The 17069-nt window shown below is 41.2% G+C and overlaps 1 pseudogene; it reads left to right on the forward strand.

Moving 5' to 3' along the window:
- The first annotated feature begins 8635 nt into the window (after window positions 1–8635).
- On the forward strand, window positions 8636–9186 carry LOC147636772 (uncharacterized; annotated as a pseudogene).
- Window positions 9187–17069: the final 7883 nt, after the last annotated feature.

The raw sequence follows: 17069 nt of genomic DNA on the forward strand, positions 1-17069 counted from the left end.
TGTACGCGGAGGCCTAGGGAAGAGTAAGGCAAGGGTTGGAGGATAAGCACACTTTAAGTCTATTCACACCGCGGGGGGGGGGGGGGGGGGGGGGGGGGAGAAGAGTGTAGGACATGTCCTAGAGCTTAAAGAAGGGCTTGCGCCTAGGGCCTTGCTGGGGGCTTGCTCAGAGAAGGGGGCTGGGAGGGTCCTTTTATAGGTGCTGGAGGGTGGACATCCGGGTGCGGGAAGGTGACACCTGGGTGGTGTAGGTGTCCGGGAGAGAGTGTGGGCGCGAGACACCTGGGGGTGGAGGTTTCTCGAAGAGAGAGATAGTGTGACACATGGGGGTGGTGGTGTCCCCAAGAGAGAGAGAGCGCGACACGTGTGGATAGAGGGTTCTGGGAGGAGGGGGTACGTGTAGGGGTGTGCTGGAGGGTGCGTCTAGGTTGTGTACACACTTGGGTGTCCCGGGTGGATTGTCGGTCGTTTCACCGGCGGTGCCCGTGGTGGTGGGACCCACGCCGGCCGCCCGCCCGCCCGCCGTCGTCCCAGGGGGATCAAAAAAAATTTTTGACGAAAATATCCGGCCTTGCCCCATGACCATGGGGGCGTGTTTCGTTCGTTGATTAGACGCCTGGATAGTTACTATTTTAGGTCGGAAGTTCGCAGATTAAAGGCTTAAAAGCTTAATTAAACCCATTCCGGGTACCCGTTTTTAGTTCAAAAAAAACTATTTTAAGCATAAAATTACGCGTAGATTCTAAATTTGGATTCAAAATTACAAATTTCTTAGCAAAAATGGCTCATCTTCTCAAAATAGAAGTTTTCTGATCGTAAAAATGACAAACTAAGTTATATTTTTCAACTCTGAAGCAAGTACATTGTTATTTACAATGGGTATGTTATATTTTTCAACTTTGAAGCAAGTACATTGTTATTTACAATGGGTATGTTACATCCTTCCCTACTAAAAGAACTCGAGATGTCCGCATCTCGGCACGAACTTTGGGTAATTCTTTTGGAGGGTTGACTCTTCCCCCCAACAAGTGGCATCCTCCTCAGGGTAATCTTTCCATTCCACTAAATGTTCCCTAAGGATTCTATTGCGAAGCACTCTTTCTCTAGAGTCGATGATTCTATTAGGTCTCATTTCAAGGACTCCCTGAGTTGGCATTACAACTTGTTCATCATCAAGAACATGATCAGGATGAGGCACATATGGCTTTAGTAAGCTTACATTGAATACATCATGGATTTTGAGGTGGGTCGGGAGGCGAAGTTTGTAGGCATGTTTTCCCAAACATTTGATGACTTCATAAGGCCCACAATACCTTGGACTCAGCTTCCTAAATTTTCCAAGAGATAAAGAACTTCTCTTTGGCCGCACTCGAAGAAAAACTTTGTCTCCTTGCTGGAAAATTCTTTCAGATCTTTTGGTATCAGCATAATGCTTCTGTCGATCCTGGGCGGCTTTAATATCCTTACGAATAGCTTTGGTTTATTCTTCCATTTCTTCAAGCATCATCCTAGAGGCTTCAACCTTTAGTGTGGGGTCAGAGAAATTTAAGGGAGACAAGCATTCCTGACCATAAAGAGCTTTGAATGGTGACATCCCTATGCTTTGGTGATAGGATGTATTGTAAGAGAATTCCACTAGAGGGAGATACTGAATCCACTTCTTTGGTTCATGCCCACAATAGGCTCTCAGGATGTCTTCTATAACCTGATTAACTCTCTGAGTTTGACCATATGTTTCTGGGTGGTAAGCTGTACTGAAACAAAGTTGTGTTCCAATAGCCTGGAATAATGATGTCCAGAACTTTGAAGTGAAGTCAGAGTCCCGGTCACTGACTATTCTTTTTGGCAATCCATGAAGCCTAAAGATTTCCTTGATGAAAAGGTGGGCAATATCAGAAGATTTAAATGTCTTCTTTACTGGGATAATATGGGTCACTTTGGTAAGCATATCCACAACTACTAAAATAGAATCATATCCTCCCTGTGTTGTGGGAAGACTTGTGACAAAATCCATAGTGTTACATTCCCACTTCATCTGAGGAATGTCCAGAGGTTGGAGTTTCCCGGGCATTTTGATTCTTTTAGCTTTAATCCTTTGACATGAAAGGCATTGTCTGATGTATTGAAGGATATCTCTCTTCATTCCAGGCCAAAAGTAACTTCTCCTTAAGGCATTCAAGGTTTTTGCATAACCTGGTGTCCTGCTATGGGGCTATCATGAGCTTCATACAAGATCATCTTCGTCAGTGTAAGATCTTTGGGAATACATAACCTATGCATGAAGTAGAGGCATTCATCATCGAGGGTGTATCCCTTGATCAATACATTTTCCTTTTCTGCGGGGGTGCCTCCTTGTTGTGAACTAGGCTTACTAGCTTTTGGTAATCAGGGTCATGAGGTGAAACCTGCTTTACCTTCTCTAGGATGGGGTTATTTGGCATAGATATTGCACTTAGGAAGGATTTGCGACTGAGGGCATCTGCTACAACATTATCCTTTCCAGGACAAAGTTTGATATCAAAATCAAACTCTTGCAGAATCTCAATCCACCTCCTTTGCCTCATGTTGAGATTGGGCTGGGTGAAGATCCACTTTAAACTCTGGTGGTCAGTTACAAGCAGAAACTTACGGCCTAGGAGATAGTGTCTCCATAACTTGAAACAATGAACAACTGCAAGGAGTTCCAAATCATGGGTGGCATAATTGACTTCATAGGGTTTAAGCTTACGAGAAGTGTAAGCCACATGCCTTCCTTCTTGAATTAAGACACCACCAAGTGCAAGGCCACTAGCATCAGTGATGACAACCTCAAACTCTTTGGTGAAGTCAGGGAGCTTCAAAACTGGTAGTGCTGAGGTGAGGATAGTCTTAAGTTGGCTAAAATTGATTTGGTGAATTGGTAACCATACTATCTTACATTCCTTCTTGAGGAGATCAGTTAAGGGTGCGGCTATCTTGGCATAATCCTTGATGAAGATCCCATACCATCCTGTGATGCCTAGAAACCCACGGATTTCTTTGACTGTCCTAGGGGGTGGCCATTCCAATATATCCTTGACTTTGGCAGGGTCTACTGACATGCCCTCTGAGGAGACAATGAACCCTAGATATTCAATTTGGGAAGTGAAGAAGGTACATTTGCTTTTCTTGGCATAGAGCTTATGTTTGCACAGTATTTGCAATACTTTGCGTACATGCTCCTCATGTTCCTCTTTTGACTGAGAATAGACCAAGATGTCATCAAAGAAGACAAGGACAAATTCATCCAAGTAGGCGGAAGATATCCTGCACCAGGCGGTTGAAGGTGGCGGGAGCATTGGTTAATCCGAATGGCATGACTGTAAATTCATAGTGGCCATAGCGGGTATTGAAAGCCGTTTTGGAGATATTTGATTCCTTGATCCTAATTTGATAGTAGCCAGACCTTAAATCCATCTTGGAGAAAACTTTGGATCCATAAAGTCTGTCAAGAAGTTCGTCGATGCGAGGAATGGGGTATTTGTTTTTGACAGTGACCTTGTTTAGGCCTCGGTAGTCAATACAAAGATGAAGCGTGCCATCCTTCTTTCTCTGTAAAAGAACAGGCGCTCCCCATGGGGAATTACTAGGGTGAATGAATCCTTGCTCAATGAGCTGCCTAAGTTGTTCCTTGAGCTCTATGGCTTCAGGAAGAGACATTTTGTAAGGTCTCCTTGAAACTGATTCAGCCCCAGGGATTAACTCAATCCCATGATCTACTTCTCGAGATGGGGGTAGTTTTGTAAGTTCCTCTGGAAAGATATCTAAAAACTCCTAGAGCCAAGAGGGTTCTAAATCTGGGTTGCTTTCTTCTACCTTGTTGAGTTTGACAAGGAAGATCTGTTGGCCCTTGCGCACTCCCTTAAGAAGGCGATTAGCTTTGACCAAATGAAATTTGGGTTTACCTGTTTTTCCCTGGGCTGATACTACCTGTCCTTGACTATTCTTAAAGGTGATGCTTCCTTCAGCACAGTGAATGTCAGCATTGTTTGCAATTAACCAGTCCATACCAAGGATTTCATCATAAATCCCTAATGGTAAGCTTCTGAAATACCCATGGGTTGATGCACCACCCAATTCAAATTCAAGATCTCCCACACAATGTCGGGATACTTCTTCTTTTCCACTAGCTAACTCAACAATCATTGCTTGGGCTGGTTTTTGATCTAACTGTAACTTACGCAAGCATTTTGGAGAAAGAAATGCGTACTACCACAATCAATCAAGAGCTGGAAAGATCTACCTTGATAAGTAGCCGGAGCTTGGATAAACAGAAAACTGCTAATTAGGTCCTTGATGTTCTAACTGTAACTTACGCAAGCATTTTGGAGAAAGAAATGAATGCGTACTACCACAATCAATCAAGAGCTGGAAAGATCTACCTTGATAAGTAGCCGGAGCTTGGATAACAGAAAACTGCTAATTAGGTCCTTGATGTTCTACAGTTGCATGAATGGTGGCTTGCTCTTCTTCTTCCATCTCTAAAGTCGGTTCACCAATCATAGAGCAGACACGGGCAGTCACTCCACGACCTCTACCACGTCCCCACCACTACCTCGTCCAGCCTGGCGGTTATTAGGAATCCCACGACCTTGAACTACCCGGCCGCCTTGTGGAGCAGCAATGACACTAGGATTGAGAGAGGGTCTTGCAAGTTTGGGGCATTCATTCCGGAAGTGGCAAACTTCATTGCAATGAAAGAACCTTTGGTCCCCATAGGATTCTAAAGTGGAATTAGCATAACTACGGGGGATAAAATTATTGGGGTACTGACCAATAGTGTTGTGGCAGAAATTCGATTGGTAATTCCTCTGAGAAGGCGCCCCCTTGGGTTAGACTCAGGATAGACTCTCCTCTTTGCTTGACCACTCTTTACTTCTTTAGCCAGAGGTTTGGCTCGGGTAAGAGCATCTTGCAAGGTAGTTGGCCTCATTGCTTCAAGGCGAGAATCCAAAGGTTCATTGAGCCCTTGGCAAAATCGGGCCACTTGTTGAGTGATCGACATAGGTGGAGCATATTTGCCAACAAGTGTGACAAATTTTGAGTAGTATTCCTCCAAGGTTAAGCTAAGCTGCTTGAGGCTGAAGAACTCATTCATCTTAATAGATTCATGAGATGGGGGAAGATAACGGTCCTTCACAGCTTGCTTAATGTCACTCCAGGTTTGGGTATCTTCGGTGACGCCCTTATCTCGGCACCATTGCTTCCACCAAAGTTTGGCGTCCCCGGTAAGACGAAATCTGGCAAGCATGGATTGATTCCTAATTCCTGTACCAGCAACCGAAAAGTAATCGTCCATGGCTTGTATCCAAACTTCTGCATCCCTTTCAATCTTTGAACCTGCCCCATTAAATGAGGGAGGTTGCATTTGTTTGAGGAGAAGCTTCTTCTCCTGTATATCTGTATATAATGCATTGGGAGCAAGAAGTTGACGATCTTGGTTATCAATATGAAGCTAAATTTAGAATCATGTCACTTAGGCGGTTTAATACACATAAGAGAATGAGTGTGAAAATCAAAACCTTTTATTCCAAGCTTTAATATTTACAAGTGAACCAAGCCATTTACAAGGATTGGACTAAATCCAATCTTATTTATTTACATGGTAGTCCTCTAGGGAGCCTAATAAAGATCTGCGGTGGTAGCATTGAAAAAGTAGGGGGGTTCTCCCATGGTTTCAAGAACTCGATAAGTCTCTGGTAGGGGAGGTAAACCACGTCTAGAAAGACGAGTAACGGCTACTCTATCAGGGGATACAACTTGAGTCACACTATCATAAACCCATCGATTCTGCAACATGCGATTCCCATCGATAGTGACATAGGTGTTACGAGGAGTGCCAATAAACCAGAACAAGCGAACCATCCGCAACATCTGGGCATATCGGATCCACCTCAAGTCGTTGGTGAGATTGCCGACATGCTCAGCTCGAATGATGAAATAGGTAGATCGACGATGCCAATGCTCAGCTCTGTTCCATCCCCTTTCGATGCGAGTGTAATAAGGAAGGGTTAGCTTGTCTACAATGTGCATCATAGTGTCACGGAACTCAAATTCGGAAGAGCGACAAGCAGTCTCATGAACATGCATTGGAATACCAGGAAGCGAGAATAGGGATCCATCTCATCCTCCTGTGTCCAGCTGTAACTAGATTAGTTTAACAAGAATTCCTAGAGCAACAAGAGAATACAATATGAAATCTCCCAAGTCAAAACCTGCTCTGATACCACGTGTAAGGACCCCGACCCGTAGGGCGGGGGAATCCTTTTGATAGGCGGTTAAGTCTCGTGTTATTTTCCGATTGACGACACCTCGATCTCGTAGAAATACGAGGTTACGAGCAAACGGAGGGACTTAACTCTATCTCGCAGGGGAAGCATAGTCATCCTAAAGGAAATTCTAATCCCCAACACGGAATGTGCGTGGAGATGGAACAAGACCCACACTTGGTTCAAGGAAGCCAACGCCTTTTTCCCCCCATATTTCATGAGGCACGGCCGCTGGCTCGGTCCCCTAAAACAAGTCTTGTTCGCGACTCTACTATTCCCTAAGTATCGTAAGTTACGACTAGTAGAAAGCTACCCGACTGATTGGGTCCACCCATCCTTAGAATGGTACCATCACGGCATCCATTCTCCCACTTTCCACACACTCACCCGTTCAATTGTTTTCTAATTAAGTCCTACCACACTGTGAAACACTTAAAAATAAATTCCTTTGTTAATTAATTACACTTGATTCCTTAAAAGAAATCTTCCTTAGCACAACATTGAAATCAACAAACATACTTACAGTGAAAAATATTTACAAAGACCCTGGAATCGGGCCGATATTCCAATCCAAACTTCCATGTCCAAACCATAACCATAACCATAACCACAATCCAATCACAACCACAACCATAACCACAACCACAACCACAACCACAACCACACCCACACCGATGATCTAGCCTCAACCAGCTGGGTAAACCTCACGGACCGTCTCCCCTTGTCGTTCGATGAGGGCCAAGCCGTCCGCTTGTACCAAACCCTCTCGCCCGGAGGGGACGTCTCCTCATGAGGTGGGGGTTAAGTCACCGCACTAGCCTGGACCCACAGAACTAGGCAGCATATATACATCACCCTGGTGGTGAAATCCAATTCCCAGTGGCATAGGAAGGGATTGCCCTGGGCCGACTCCCGGCCTCGCTATATCCTCCGCCCGGCTACACAGGCAAGCACAGAGTTAGCTAAGGGGGGGAGAAGCTGTACCTGCATGTTAGCAATAAACCAGTAGTGTATCCAATAAAAAGAGACATAGCCTTTATTCAATGAATTCACACATTAACAAAAACCATCGTTTTGGAAAGACAATGATTCAAAAGCAAGATTATTTTCTTATAACTTTACTTAAGAGTAACCCATAAGGTACTTTAGGCCATCTATACTAGGGGTTTAACCTTGGTTCCTTTCCTATTATTTCGAATCTTTGCATTAAGCTTCATAAGAGAGAATTTTTCTTAAACTTGTTAAATGACCAACCTGGTTATCGTTTTTATGCCTATTCGCTTCAAGAGGGGCGAAGTCGATTGCAGGGACGCGATTCGCTTCATTCCCTCCTTCGGCAGCGCGTGGTTCTTCATTTCGGCGGCGTTTCGGTGCCATAGGAGCATTAGAGTTTTAAGAGGATAGAGAGAGAACAGGGTGAATATAAGAGGTTGGGAACTTGGAGAGAAAAGAGAGAATTCTACTGGTTCAAACGGATTCGAAAACGGAGTCCGTTTGGGGTAGGAAAAGCTTGTTGGGCTTATGGGTAGGAAAGACCTCTTAGCCTAAGTTTAAGTCGCCGCACATGGGGGTGGATTTGAGAGGTGTCCTTAACTTGGAGAGCTCTTGAGAAGAGTGTACGACGCCTAGGGATGCCTAGGGAAGAGTAAGGCAAGGGTTGGAGGATAAGCACACTTTAAGTCTATTCACACGGGGGGGAGAAGAGTGTAGGACATGTCCTAGAGCTTGAGGGAGGGCTTGCGCCTAGGGCCTTGCTGGGGGCTTGCTCGGAGAAGGGGGCTGGGAGAGGGTCCTTTTATAGGTGCTGGAGGGTGGACGTTGTCGTGCCATGGCACGTCTATGGTGTGAAACCATGCATATGAGGCCATTAAATGCAAATCCAGATGCATGGGATTAAGTGCCATGACTTGAGTCATTATATGATGCCTAAGTACATATGTTCATATTGGAAATGAGGTCCAATAAGACGAGCTAAGACTGAGCTAGGTCTCAAAGCCTCTGTACATAAGTGTGGTGTAAATTATGGAGTTTTATGCTTATGGTAGACCTTGTAGTAGGGAACACCCTTCTCAACATGTATGGAAATGTGAGAGTATGTATGATGTAAGGACTGGCTTTGAAAGAATGCCCTTTTGAGATATCGTGTCTTGGAATGCCATGATTTCTGTGCTTGCTCAGAATCGATATAATCAGTATGCTTTGAATTTTTTTTTCAACTGATGCTACTAGAAGGTTTGATGCCAGAAGATTTCAAGTCAGGAAGGAGTTCAAACTTAGTACTTCTACTAGTTGCTGCATTTGCTGCTCGCCTTTTCCATCTCACACACCCTCTCTCTCTCTCTCTCACAGATATGGCTTCGCAAAAGGGTTCAACTACTGTTGCCGATGCTATAAAAGACATTGAGCTAGAAAAGGTGCAGGGTGCTTCAGAAGCTAAGTTTGTGAAAGTGGGCTCTTTTTGGGAGAATCAGACCGCTGTTATCCACATTCTTCAGAGATTTGGGTGCAAGCTATGCAGAGCTAATGCCTTGGAGCTGTAGAAGATTATCCCCACTTTGGAGGCAAACAATGTGCGGGTTGTGGCCGTCGGGATTGAAAAGCTTGGCCTTGAGGAGTTTCAACAAGGTGGCTATTGGGATAGAGAGCTTTACATCGATAATGCGAAGAAGATACATCAGGCATTGAACATTAAGTTAGTGGGAATTCTAAGTGTGGCTAAGATGCTTTACGATGTCCGTGATGCTATCAAGAAAGCCAAGGCTAAGGCCTCTCATGGGCGCCTTACATTGCTACGATTGGTTCGATGCCATGGCCATCTCAGCCGAAGTAGGGGCAGAAAAGCCCAACCCAGCTATCTTCTCGGCGGCTTGTGAGCTCTTGGGGGTGCATGAGGAGGGGGCTGTGCATGTTGGAGATGATCGTCGGAATGACATATGGGGAGCAAAGGATGCTGGTTGTGATGCATGGCTAAGAGGTGAAGATGTCACTTCCTTCCAGCAGCAGCTGGACACGAACACGCAAGGTGGCGGCTCGCGTGGCAAAGGTATAAAGGATTGGGAATATCCGATTAATAAGCTAAAAAAAGGAGGCGCAGTGTATTTGAATCAGGGGAAACTCAAAATTATAGCTGCAAAAGTGAAGGGTGCCCGAATCTCTTGCGGGAAAGAGAGAAAAACCAGAAAAACAGCGCATATCAGAGGTTTTTTGCAGAAAAATGAGAACCAAAGATTTAAAAATCTTGATTCACACAATACACGATGACGTCGGATCTTGGCGCAAACGGCAGTGAAGCAGCCGTATGGAATTAACTAGATCCTTAAATTCGTTTTTTTTACTCTCAGATAAGTGGTTTTTTTTGTTGTTACTTACGATTTGAAAAAATCGTATAGTCTAGGAAACCTTTAAGGTTTTGGAGAATGAGAAGGATTTTGGGAAAAAGCTTTTAATGGTTTTGGAGAATCTTGGAATAAGAAAGCATCAAAATACAATGAGATTCCTGGGATTTGGGTTTTATTTTCTACTCGGTTGGATTTTGGAATGCTAGACATGGAGTTTTCTAAAATCACATGAGTATGTTATAGATATGCCATATGTCATCTTTTGCCTTGTGAGTTGTTGGAATCTGAAAGCAGGTTTTCAGGAGATAAAGAGACACCTTGAAATGATGGAATTGGTATCATTTGATATATGTGATGTGAATGGTCACATGTATATGGGAATCTTTTGAAGATTGTGCTATGCCTACATGTGTTATGTATGAGGTACTTGGATAAAGGGACATGTGATCTGTGATTTGATTTAATCAAGCTCTTGGTTCGTGACTTGTGTGCAATCATCAAGCTGAAATTGGGGATGTTTTTGAAGTGAATTGACACATGTACATGTCATCAAAAATGGAGATGTCTTATGCTCCTTGAAGAGCTATCTGTTTTGTTTCCTTGCTGGGATTTTGGAAGCTACTCTCACAGCCAGAAGTCTCGCACTTTCCCAACGACACCGCCCACGTCACGACAATGTCCAGGTGCGGGAAGGTGACACCTGGGTGGTGTAGGTGTCCGGGAGAGAGTGTGGGCGCGAGACACCTGGGGGTGGAGGTGTCTCAAAGAGAGAGAAAGTGTGACACATGGGGGTGGTGTCCCCAAGAGAGAGAGAGCGTGACACCTGTGTGGATAGAGGGTTCTGGGAGGAGGGGGTACGTGTAGGGGTGTGCTGGAGGGTGCGTCTAGGTCGTGTACACACTTGGGTGTCCCAGGTGGATTGTCGGTCGTTTCACGGGCGGCGCCCGTGGGGTGGGGCCCACGACGCCGGCCGCCCCCGCCGCCGCCGTCGTCCTGGGGAGGTCAAAATTTTTTTTTGACGAAAATGTCCGGCCTTGTCCCGTGACCATGGGGGCGTGTTCCGTTCGTTGATTAGACGCCTGGATAGTTACTATTTTAGGTCGGAAGTTCGCAGATTAAAGGCTTAAAAGCTTAATTAAACCCATTCCGGGTACCTGTTTTTAGTTCAGAAAAAACTTTTTTAAGCGTAAAATTACGCGTAGATTCCAAATTTGGATTCAAAATTACAAATTTCTAAGCAAAAATGGCTCATTTTCCAAAAATAGAGGCTGTTGCCTAATATTAAGCCTAGATGGAGATCAAGCCCCTCCACCAGCTGGGGGTGCAGAGAACTTGTTGAAAATTGACTAAAAGTTGATTATCTCCTAATCCTAATTAATAGGGTGATTAACAAGATAATAAGCTCATAAATTGGATGGATCCTAAGCTAGGCTCTGATACCAAGTTAAAAGACAAGTAAAGTGATGAGCTATGGTGGATCAAATGCAAGAATCAACATCATTAACAAAGACATTAGATGATGATTAAGATGAGATTAGTGAGCAATTAACTAATAGCTTAATGTAGGCATGGATACTCAAAAACCAGTAAATTCTCATTAGGCCAATGCCTCAATTTATAGAGTTTACATCCACAAGATTCCAAGCATCTAATCCCACCGATCTCTCCTTGATTCACTCCACCTCTTTTGCTTTATTCTTTCCACCTCTTCACTTTTCCCAGAATATCTCCACACGTCCTAGAACTTCTCATGCTACCCTTTATTCTCTCCCAGTAGATACCTCTCACCTTTTCACTACTTCTCACTCATTTATAGACTCTTGCTAAGGGCTTGTTCCCGCACACACCCATTCTCACTGGTATATTTCAATAAGCCTAAGGGTCCACATTTTAAGAAATTTTTGGATTAAGGTCCAAATAAGGTTCCAAAGGGCCATTAGGATTAATCGAAGTGTTGGGATGAGATAAATACAATGAATAAAAGAAAATATCCCAAAAATGAATAAATGCTCACATAAGATGAAGAGTTGACTCAGTACAAGGTTTATTAGCTAAAAACTAAGGTATATTAGTTAAAAAAAGAGATATTTAGGTGAAATGATGCATTTTTGACACCTCAGTACGGTGGGTATATTAGTATAAAAAAAAAGAGATATTTAGGTGAAACCCACTTGAGCTTTGTACCTTCTTCATCATCATTGTTTGGCTTTTTTAATTCAAAAAATTTAAGATATTTTATCTCTCCTCTCTCCTGGTGCAAACTAGATCAAAAAGGGAGCCAAACTGATCCAAATCTTGTTCGAATTTGGTCAAACAGAAGTTGGAAAACTCTAGAACCCAATTGGACTTGGCTAGTGGCCTCCCTCACCTACAAATAGACCCTCATTCCTTTGTATTTTCATATGGTAGCAATACCATGCCAATATTATCTCTAAACTAGCATATTTCTATTATCCCTCTACTAATTTGCCTCTTCTATTGAGAGCTTTGGAGCTTCTTTCTCCGCCATCCTCTCTTGGAGATTACTCTTTCTCTCTTGGTGGCCAAGGACTTGCTTGGGGGCTTCACTTCTAGCCAAAGAATCAAGCCCAAATCAAAGGTAATCCTATTTTAATGGTTTTTTTCAATTCTCTCAATGATTTTCTTCTTCTCAACCCCTCTAAAGCTTGAGAAGCTTTCTAAGCAATGGATTTTTCTTCAAATAAAGCTCTCCAAAGATTCATAATGTCTATTTAGATTAATGTTAATTTTTATGCTTAATCTTAATGTTTTCTTTAAGAAAATCTCTCTTTTGAAAAGATTAGTCATTCTTATGGCTAGATCCTTGGTAGAAGGATGATTCTTATTCATAATCTCTTTATCTTAAGCCAAACTCTAAGCTTGACAAGCCAGAGAAAGAGATTAGTTATTTTCATGATTTTTAATCTAGAAAAAAGGATGATTAATTCTTTTAAACTTGTTTATGATATGAAAAAATCATATTAACTCATCCTAAATTGGAAAAGAGTTATGCTAACCTTTTAGAAAGAAGGAATGGTTATTTTAGTTTAATATAGAGAATTAGTAATGATTATGGTTATAATTATGCTATGTATGCATAATTCAATCTTAGTTTAAAAGAGGAGTTTCTATCATATTTTTATTACAAGTTTTCAATTCAATTTAGAAAATTAAACATTTTTCAGTAATTACAGCTAAGCTCTGGCTAAATTTCCCAGAAAAGAGATAATTCTTATTTTTATGCATAATTTTAAATAATGCAAAAAGAGGAATTCCTATCATATTCTAGGCATATATATTTTTATGCTAAAAGTGGAGTTTTCAGCATTATTCAATAGTCAAAAAAATAAAGAACATTATGCACAAATTTTATAGAATCATTCAATTTATGAGAATTATGGAAATGATTCATTTAGATAAATGGATTAGTGTTTATACTAAAAGGGAAAATATGGGTATAATTGATTTTGTAAATCCCATGAATCTTTTATGCAGAAAGAAGAATAGTAAGCGTAGTTTATTTTGAGAAATTTGAGAAAGAATGTAAATGGATGTGAATGAATGTGAATGGATGTAAATGGATGTAATATGATGTAAATGGATGATGTAAATGGATGTGAATGAATGTGAATGAATGTGAATGGATGTAAATGGATGTAATATGATGTAAATGGATGTGAATGAATGTGAATGGATGTAAATGTATGTAATATGATGTAAATGGATGTGAATGGATGTAATGGATGTAAATGGATATAATATGATGTAAATGAATGTGAATGGATGTAAGAATTATGTGAATGGATGTAAATGGATGTAATATGATGTGAGTAGATGTGAATGGATGTGAATGAATGTGAATGAATGTAATAATGATGTGAATGGATGTAAATGGATGTGATATGATGTGAATAGATGTGAATGAATGTGAATGGATGTAAGAATGATGTGAATGGATGTAAATGGATGTGAATAGATGTAAATGGATGTAAAATGATGTGAAAAGATGTAAATGGATGTGAATGAATGTGAATAAATGTAAGAATAATTTGAATGGATGTAAATAGATGTGATATAATGTGAATAGATGTGATATAATGTGAATAGATGTGAATGGATGTGATATGATGTTAATGGATATTAATGGATATAGGAATTATGTGAATGGATGTAGTAATGATGTGAATGGATGTAAATGGATGTGATATGATGTGAATAGATGTAAATGGATGTGAATGAATGTGAATGGATGTAAGAATGATGTGAATGGATGTAAATGGATGTAAGAATGATGTGAATGGATGTAAAATGATGTGAATAGATGTAAATGGATGTGAATAAATGTAAGAATAGTGTGAATGGATGTAAATAGATGTGATATGATGTGAATGGATGTGAATGGATGTGATATGATGTGAATGGATGTAGGAATGAATTGAATGGATGTGAATGGATGTAAATGGATGTGATATGATGTGAATAGATGTGAATAGATGTGAATGGATGTAAATGGATGTAGGAATGATGTGAATGTATGTGAATGGATGTAAATGGATGTGAATGGATGTAAATGGATGTGAATGGATGTGAATGGATGTAAATGGATGTGATATGATGTGAATAGATGTGAATAGATGTGAATGGATGTAGGAATAGATGTGAATAGATGTGAATGGATGTAAATGGATGTAGGAATGATGTGAATGTATGTGAATGGATGTAAATGGATGTGATATGATGTGTATAGATGTGAATGGATGTAAATGGATGTGATATGATGTGAATAGATGTGAATGGATGTAAATGGATGTGATATGATGTGAATAGATGTGAATGAATGTGAATGGATGTAAGAATGATGTGAATGGATGTAAAATGATATGAATAGATGTAAATGGATGTGAATGAATGTGAATAAATGTAAGAATAATGTGAATGGATGTAAATAGATGTGATATGATGTGAATAGATGTGAATGGATGTGATATGATGTGAATGGATGTTAATGGATATAGGAATTATGTGAATGGATGTAAATGGGTGTAGGAATGATGAGAATGGATGTGAATGGATGTAGGAATGATGTGAATGGATGTAAGAATGCTGTGAATGGATGTGAATAGATGTAGGAATGATGTGATTGGATGTGAGTTGATGTGGAAAGGATGTGATTGGATGTGAGTTGATGTGGGATGATGTGATTGGATGTGAGTTGATATAGGAATGATGTGATTAGATGTGACTTAATGTAAAAAATATGGAATAATGAGAAATGACGTGGAATAATGAGAAATAACGTGGAATGGGATAATGAGAAATGACATGGAATGGGATAATGAGAAATGACGTGGAATGGGAAAATAAGAAATAACATGGAATAATGAGAAATGACGTGGAATGGGATGATGAGAAATGATGTGGAATGACGAGAGATGCTGAGGAATAATGTGAAAGGATGTGGATGATGAGAAAAGAAGGGAATTCTTTTTGGAACTTTATTTGTAGATGAAAAGTGTTTTTTTTAAAGATTGTTTTATGTCAAGAATGCTGGGGAAGCATTTTGACCATCTTGTGAATGAGGTCGTGCGGACCTAAGTGAAAAAGTTATAAAACAGCTAACGGCGGAGAGTCAATGAAGGACATCTCGCGTGGCAAGGTCGGTCGAGGTCTTGAGACCAACCTTGGTTCAATTAAAATGGTGAGCTTCCGGTACGGTGTATGAGGGACCAAGGAAGCGGCCTATGAGTGAAGCGCTAGGTCACCTGCTAAGGAACCTAGAGGGTGCTGCCCATACGATGCTTGGGCTCTGGGTCACCGAAGATAACCACGTGTGCATCAGGAAAGAAAATGAGTTGTAGCTATTTTCTAAACATGGGCATGGATCTGGTTGATTGACCTTGCTGGTCTTCAAACAGACGAGTTCATGGCTCTTTTACATGGATCTCGTTGGTTGATCTTGCTGATCCCCAACTAAGAGTCCATATGGTTTTTATGTGATTAAACTCCTAGGTACTATGGGCTAGGAACTATTGAAAAGGCCCCTTAGTGAGCAGGTGGTGAGAATTCTGGTTGCCGATGACGCCATAGGTACACTGAGGAAGGAATGACTGAAATTGGATTTTATGGTTGGAAAGTGAAAAAAGTTAGAAATTGGATCTAGATATTTTGGAGGATTATGATCAGTAATACTATGGTTTCATTTCAAGTTTGCTTTAAAGACAGTTGAATCTGAAAAAGGCAATTTCATATTGGGTGCGTAAGTGGTGTGTCTAAATTGTATTTTGCATGAGTGCCAGCTAGGGGGCATGGAAACTCTTTTCCCTGGTACACCCAGGACAAAACATAACCAAATTTTCATAATGGATCCTATCAAATATAGTGGTTGGGCGGTTGGCTATAACCCATGGGACTAGATGGGGTTAGGTTGGACTGATGAATCCCTATGGGACTGGATGGGGTTAGGCTGGACTGATGAATCCCTATAATTAAAATTCAATTCTGTTCAAGTTTCGATAGTTGAAGTAAATCATGGATAATCCTTTTTCTATGGAAAAGAATCAACGGCTGTGCCTCTTGACGGGGAAAATAGCATTGATCTCCAAGTGCAAGTTCCTCCCTTGATCCGGCCATGTGACCCATGAGTTCGGTCGGAATGAAAAAGCCTGACGTTAAGGCCTTTGACTACGTTAGAATAATTCTCCTAGAAGAATCGCCTATGCTTTATGGGCGAGGGAAGTTTTTTTTTCGGGTTCAGTTTTCAAAGAACCAATGGATTAGTCTCTTGTTGGTACATTCATGGGCGAGGCCCCGACGAGTGGGAAACCATGCCCCACATGTGAGGTTGCTACTTCTGCTACTAGCTTTCCGGATGCTGGTGCGCGGAGGGGGAAGGGGTCTCATAGCTGCTATCAAAGCTTTGTTGAAAGATTAAGAAGGAAAAACGAATTTTATTAGAAATTTATAAACTCAGAAAGAGCATTTACATATTCTATTCTCATTCCTTAAGCTTCATTAATGAAGACTTTTAATCAATGAATTGGGTTTTTTAGATGGAAGTACCGCAATTGTGTGGAATCCCTGACTTGCTTGAGGCCTAGATATGATGGTGTTTACCTTATAGCTCCAAGGACCGTGATTACCCATATATACTGTGGGTATAACTGCAGCTCTTTACTGTGACAATATATACAAGTGAATCCAAGACCTTGAAGTTAAAAGCAAAAATGACATCCCAGATGATGAATTCGAATGCTGGTTGATATCATTTTAGAATTCTGGTTGAGAATTGATAAATTGATTTGGATTCTGATTGAAAGATGATGATTTCTAAGTTCTGGTTGAAAGAAGATAAGTTGAATAAAGCCACAATCAGGATGAATGGAGAGAATCCCAGTGATGATGTTAGTAACTTGGAAGACAATTGTGACTTTCAGCAGATCACTAT

The sequence above is a fragment of the Cibotium barometz genome, chromosome 7 (assembly GCF_041138505.1).
Source record: "Cibotium barometz isolate CiBa-2024 chromosome 7, ASM4113850v1, whole genome shotgun sequence".
Lineage (NCBI taxonomy): Eukaryota > Viridiplantae > Streptophyta > Polypodiopsida > Cyatheales > Cibotiaceae > Cibotium > Cibotium barometz.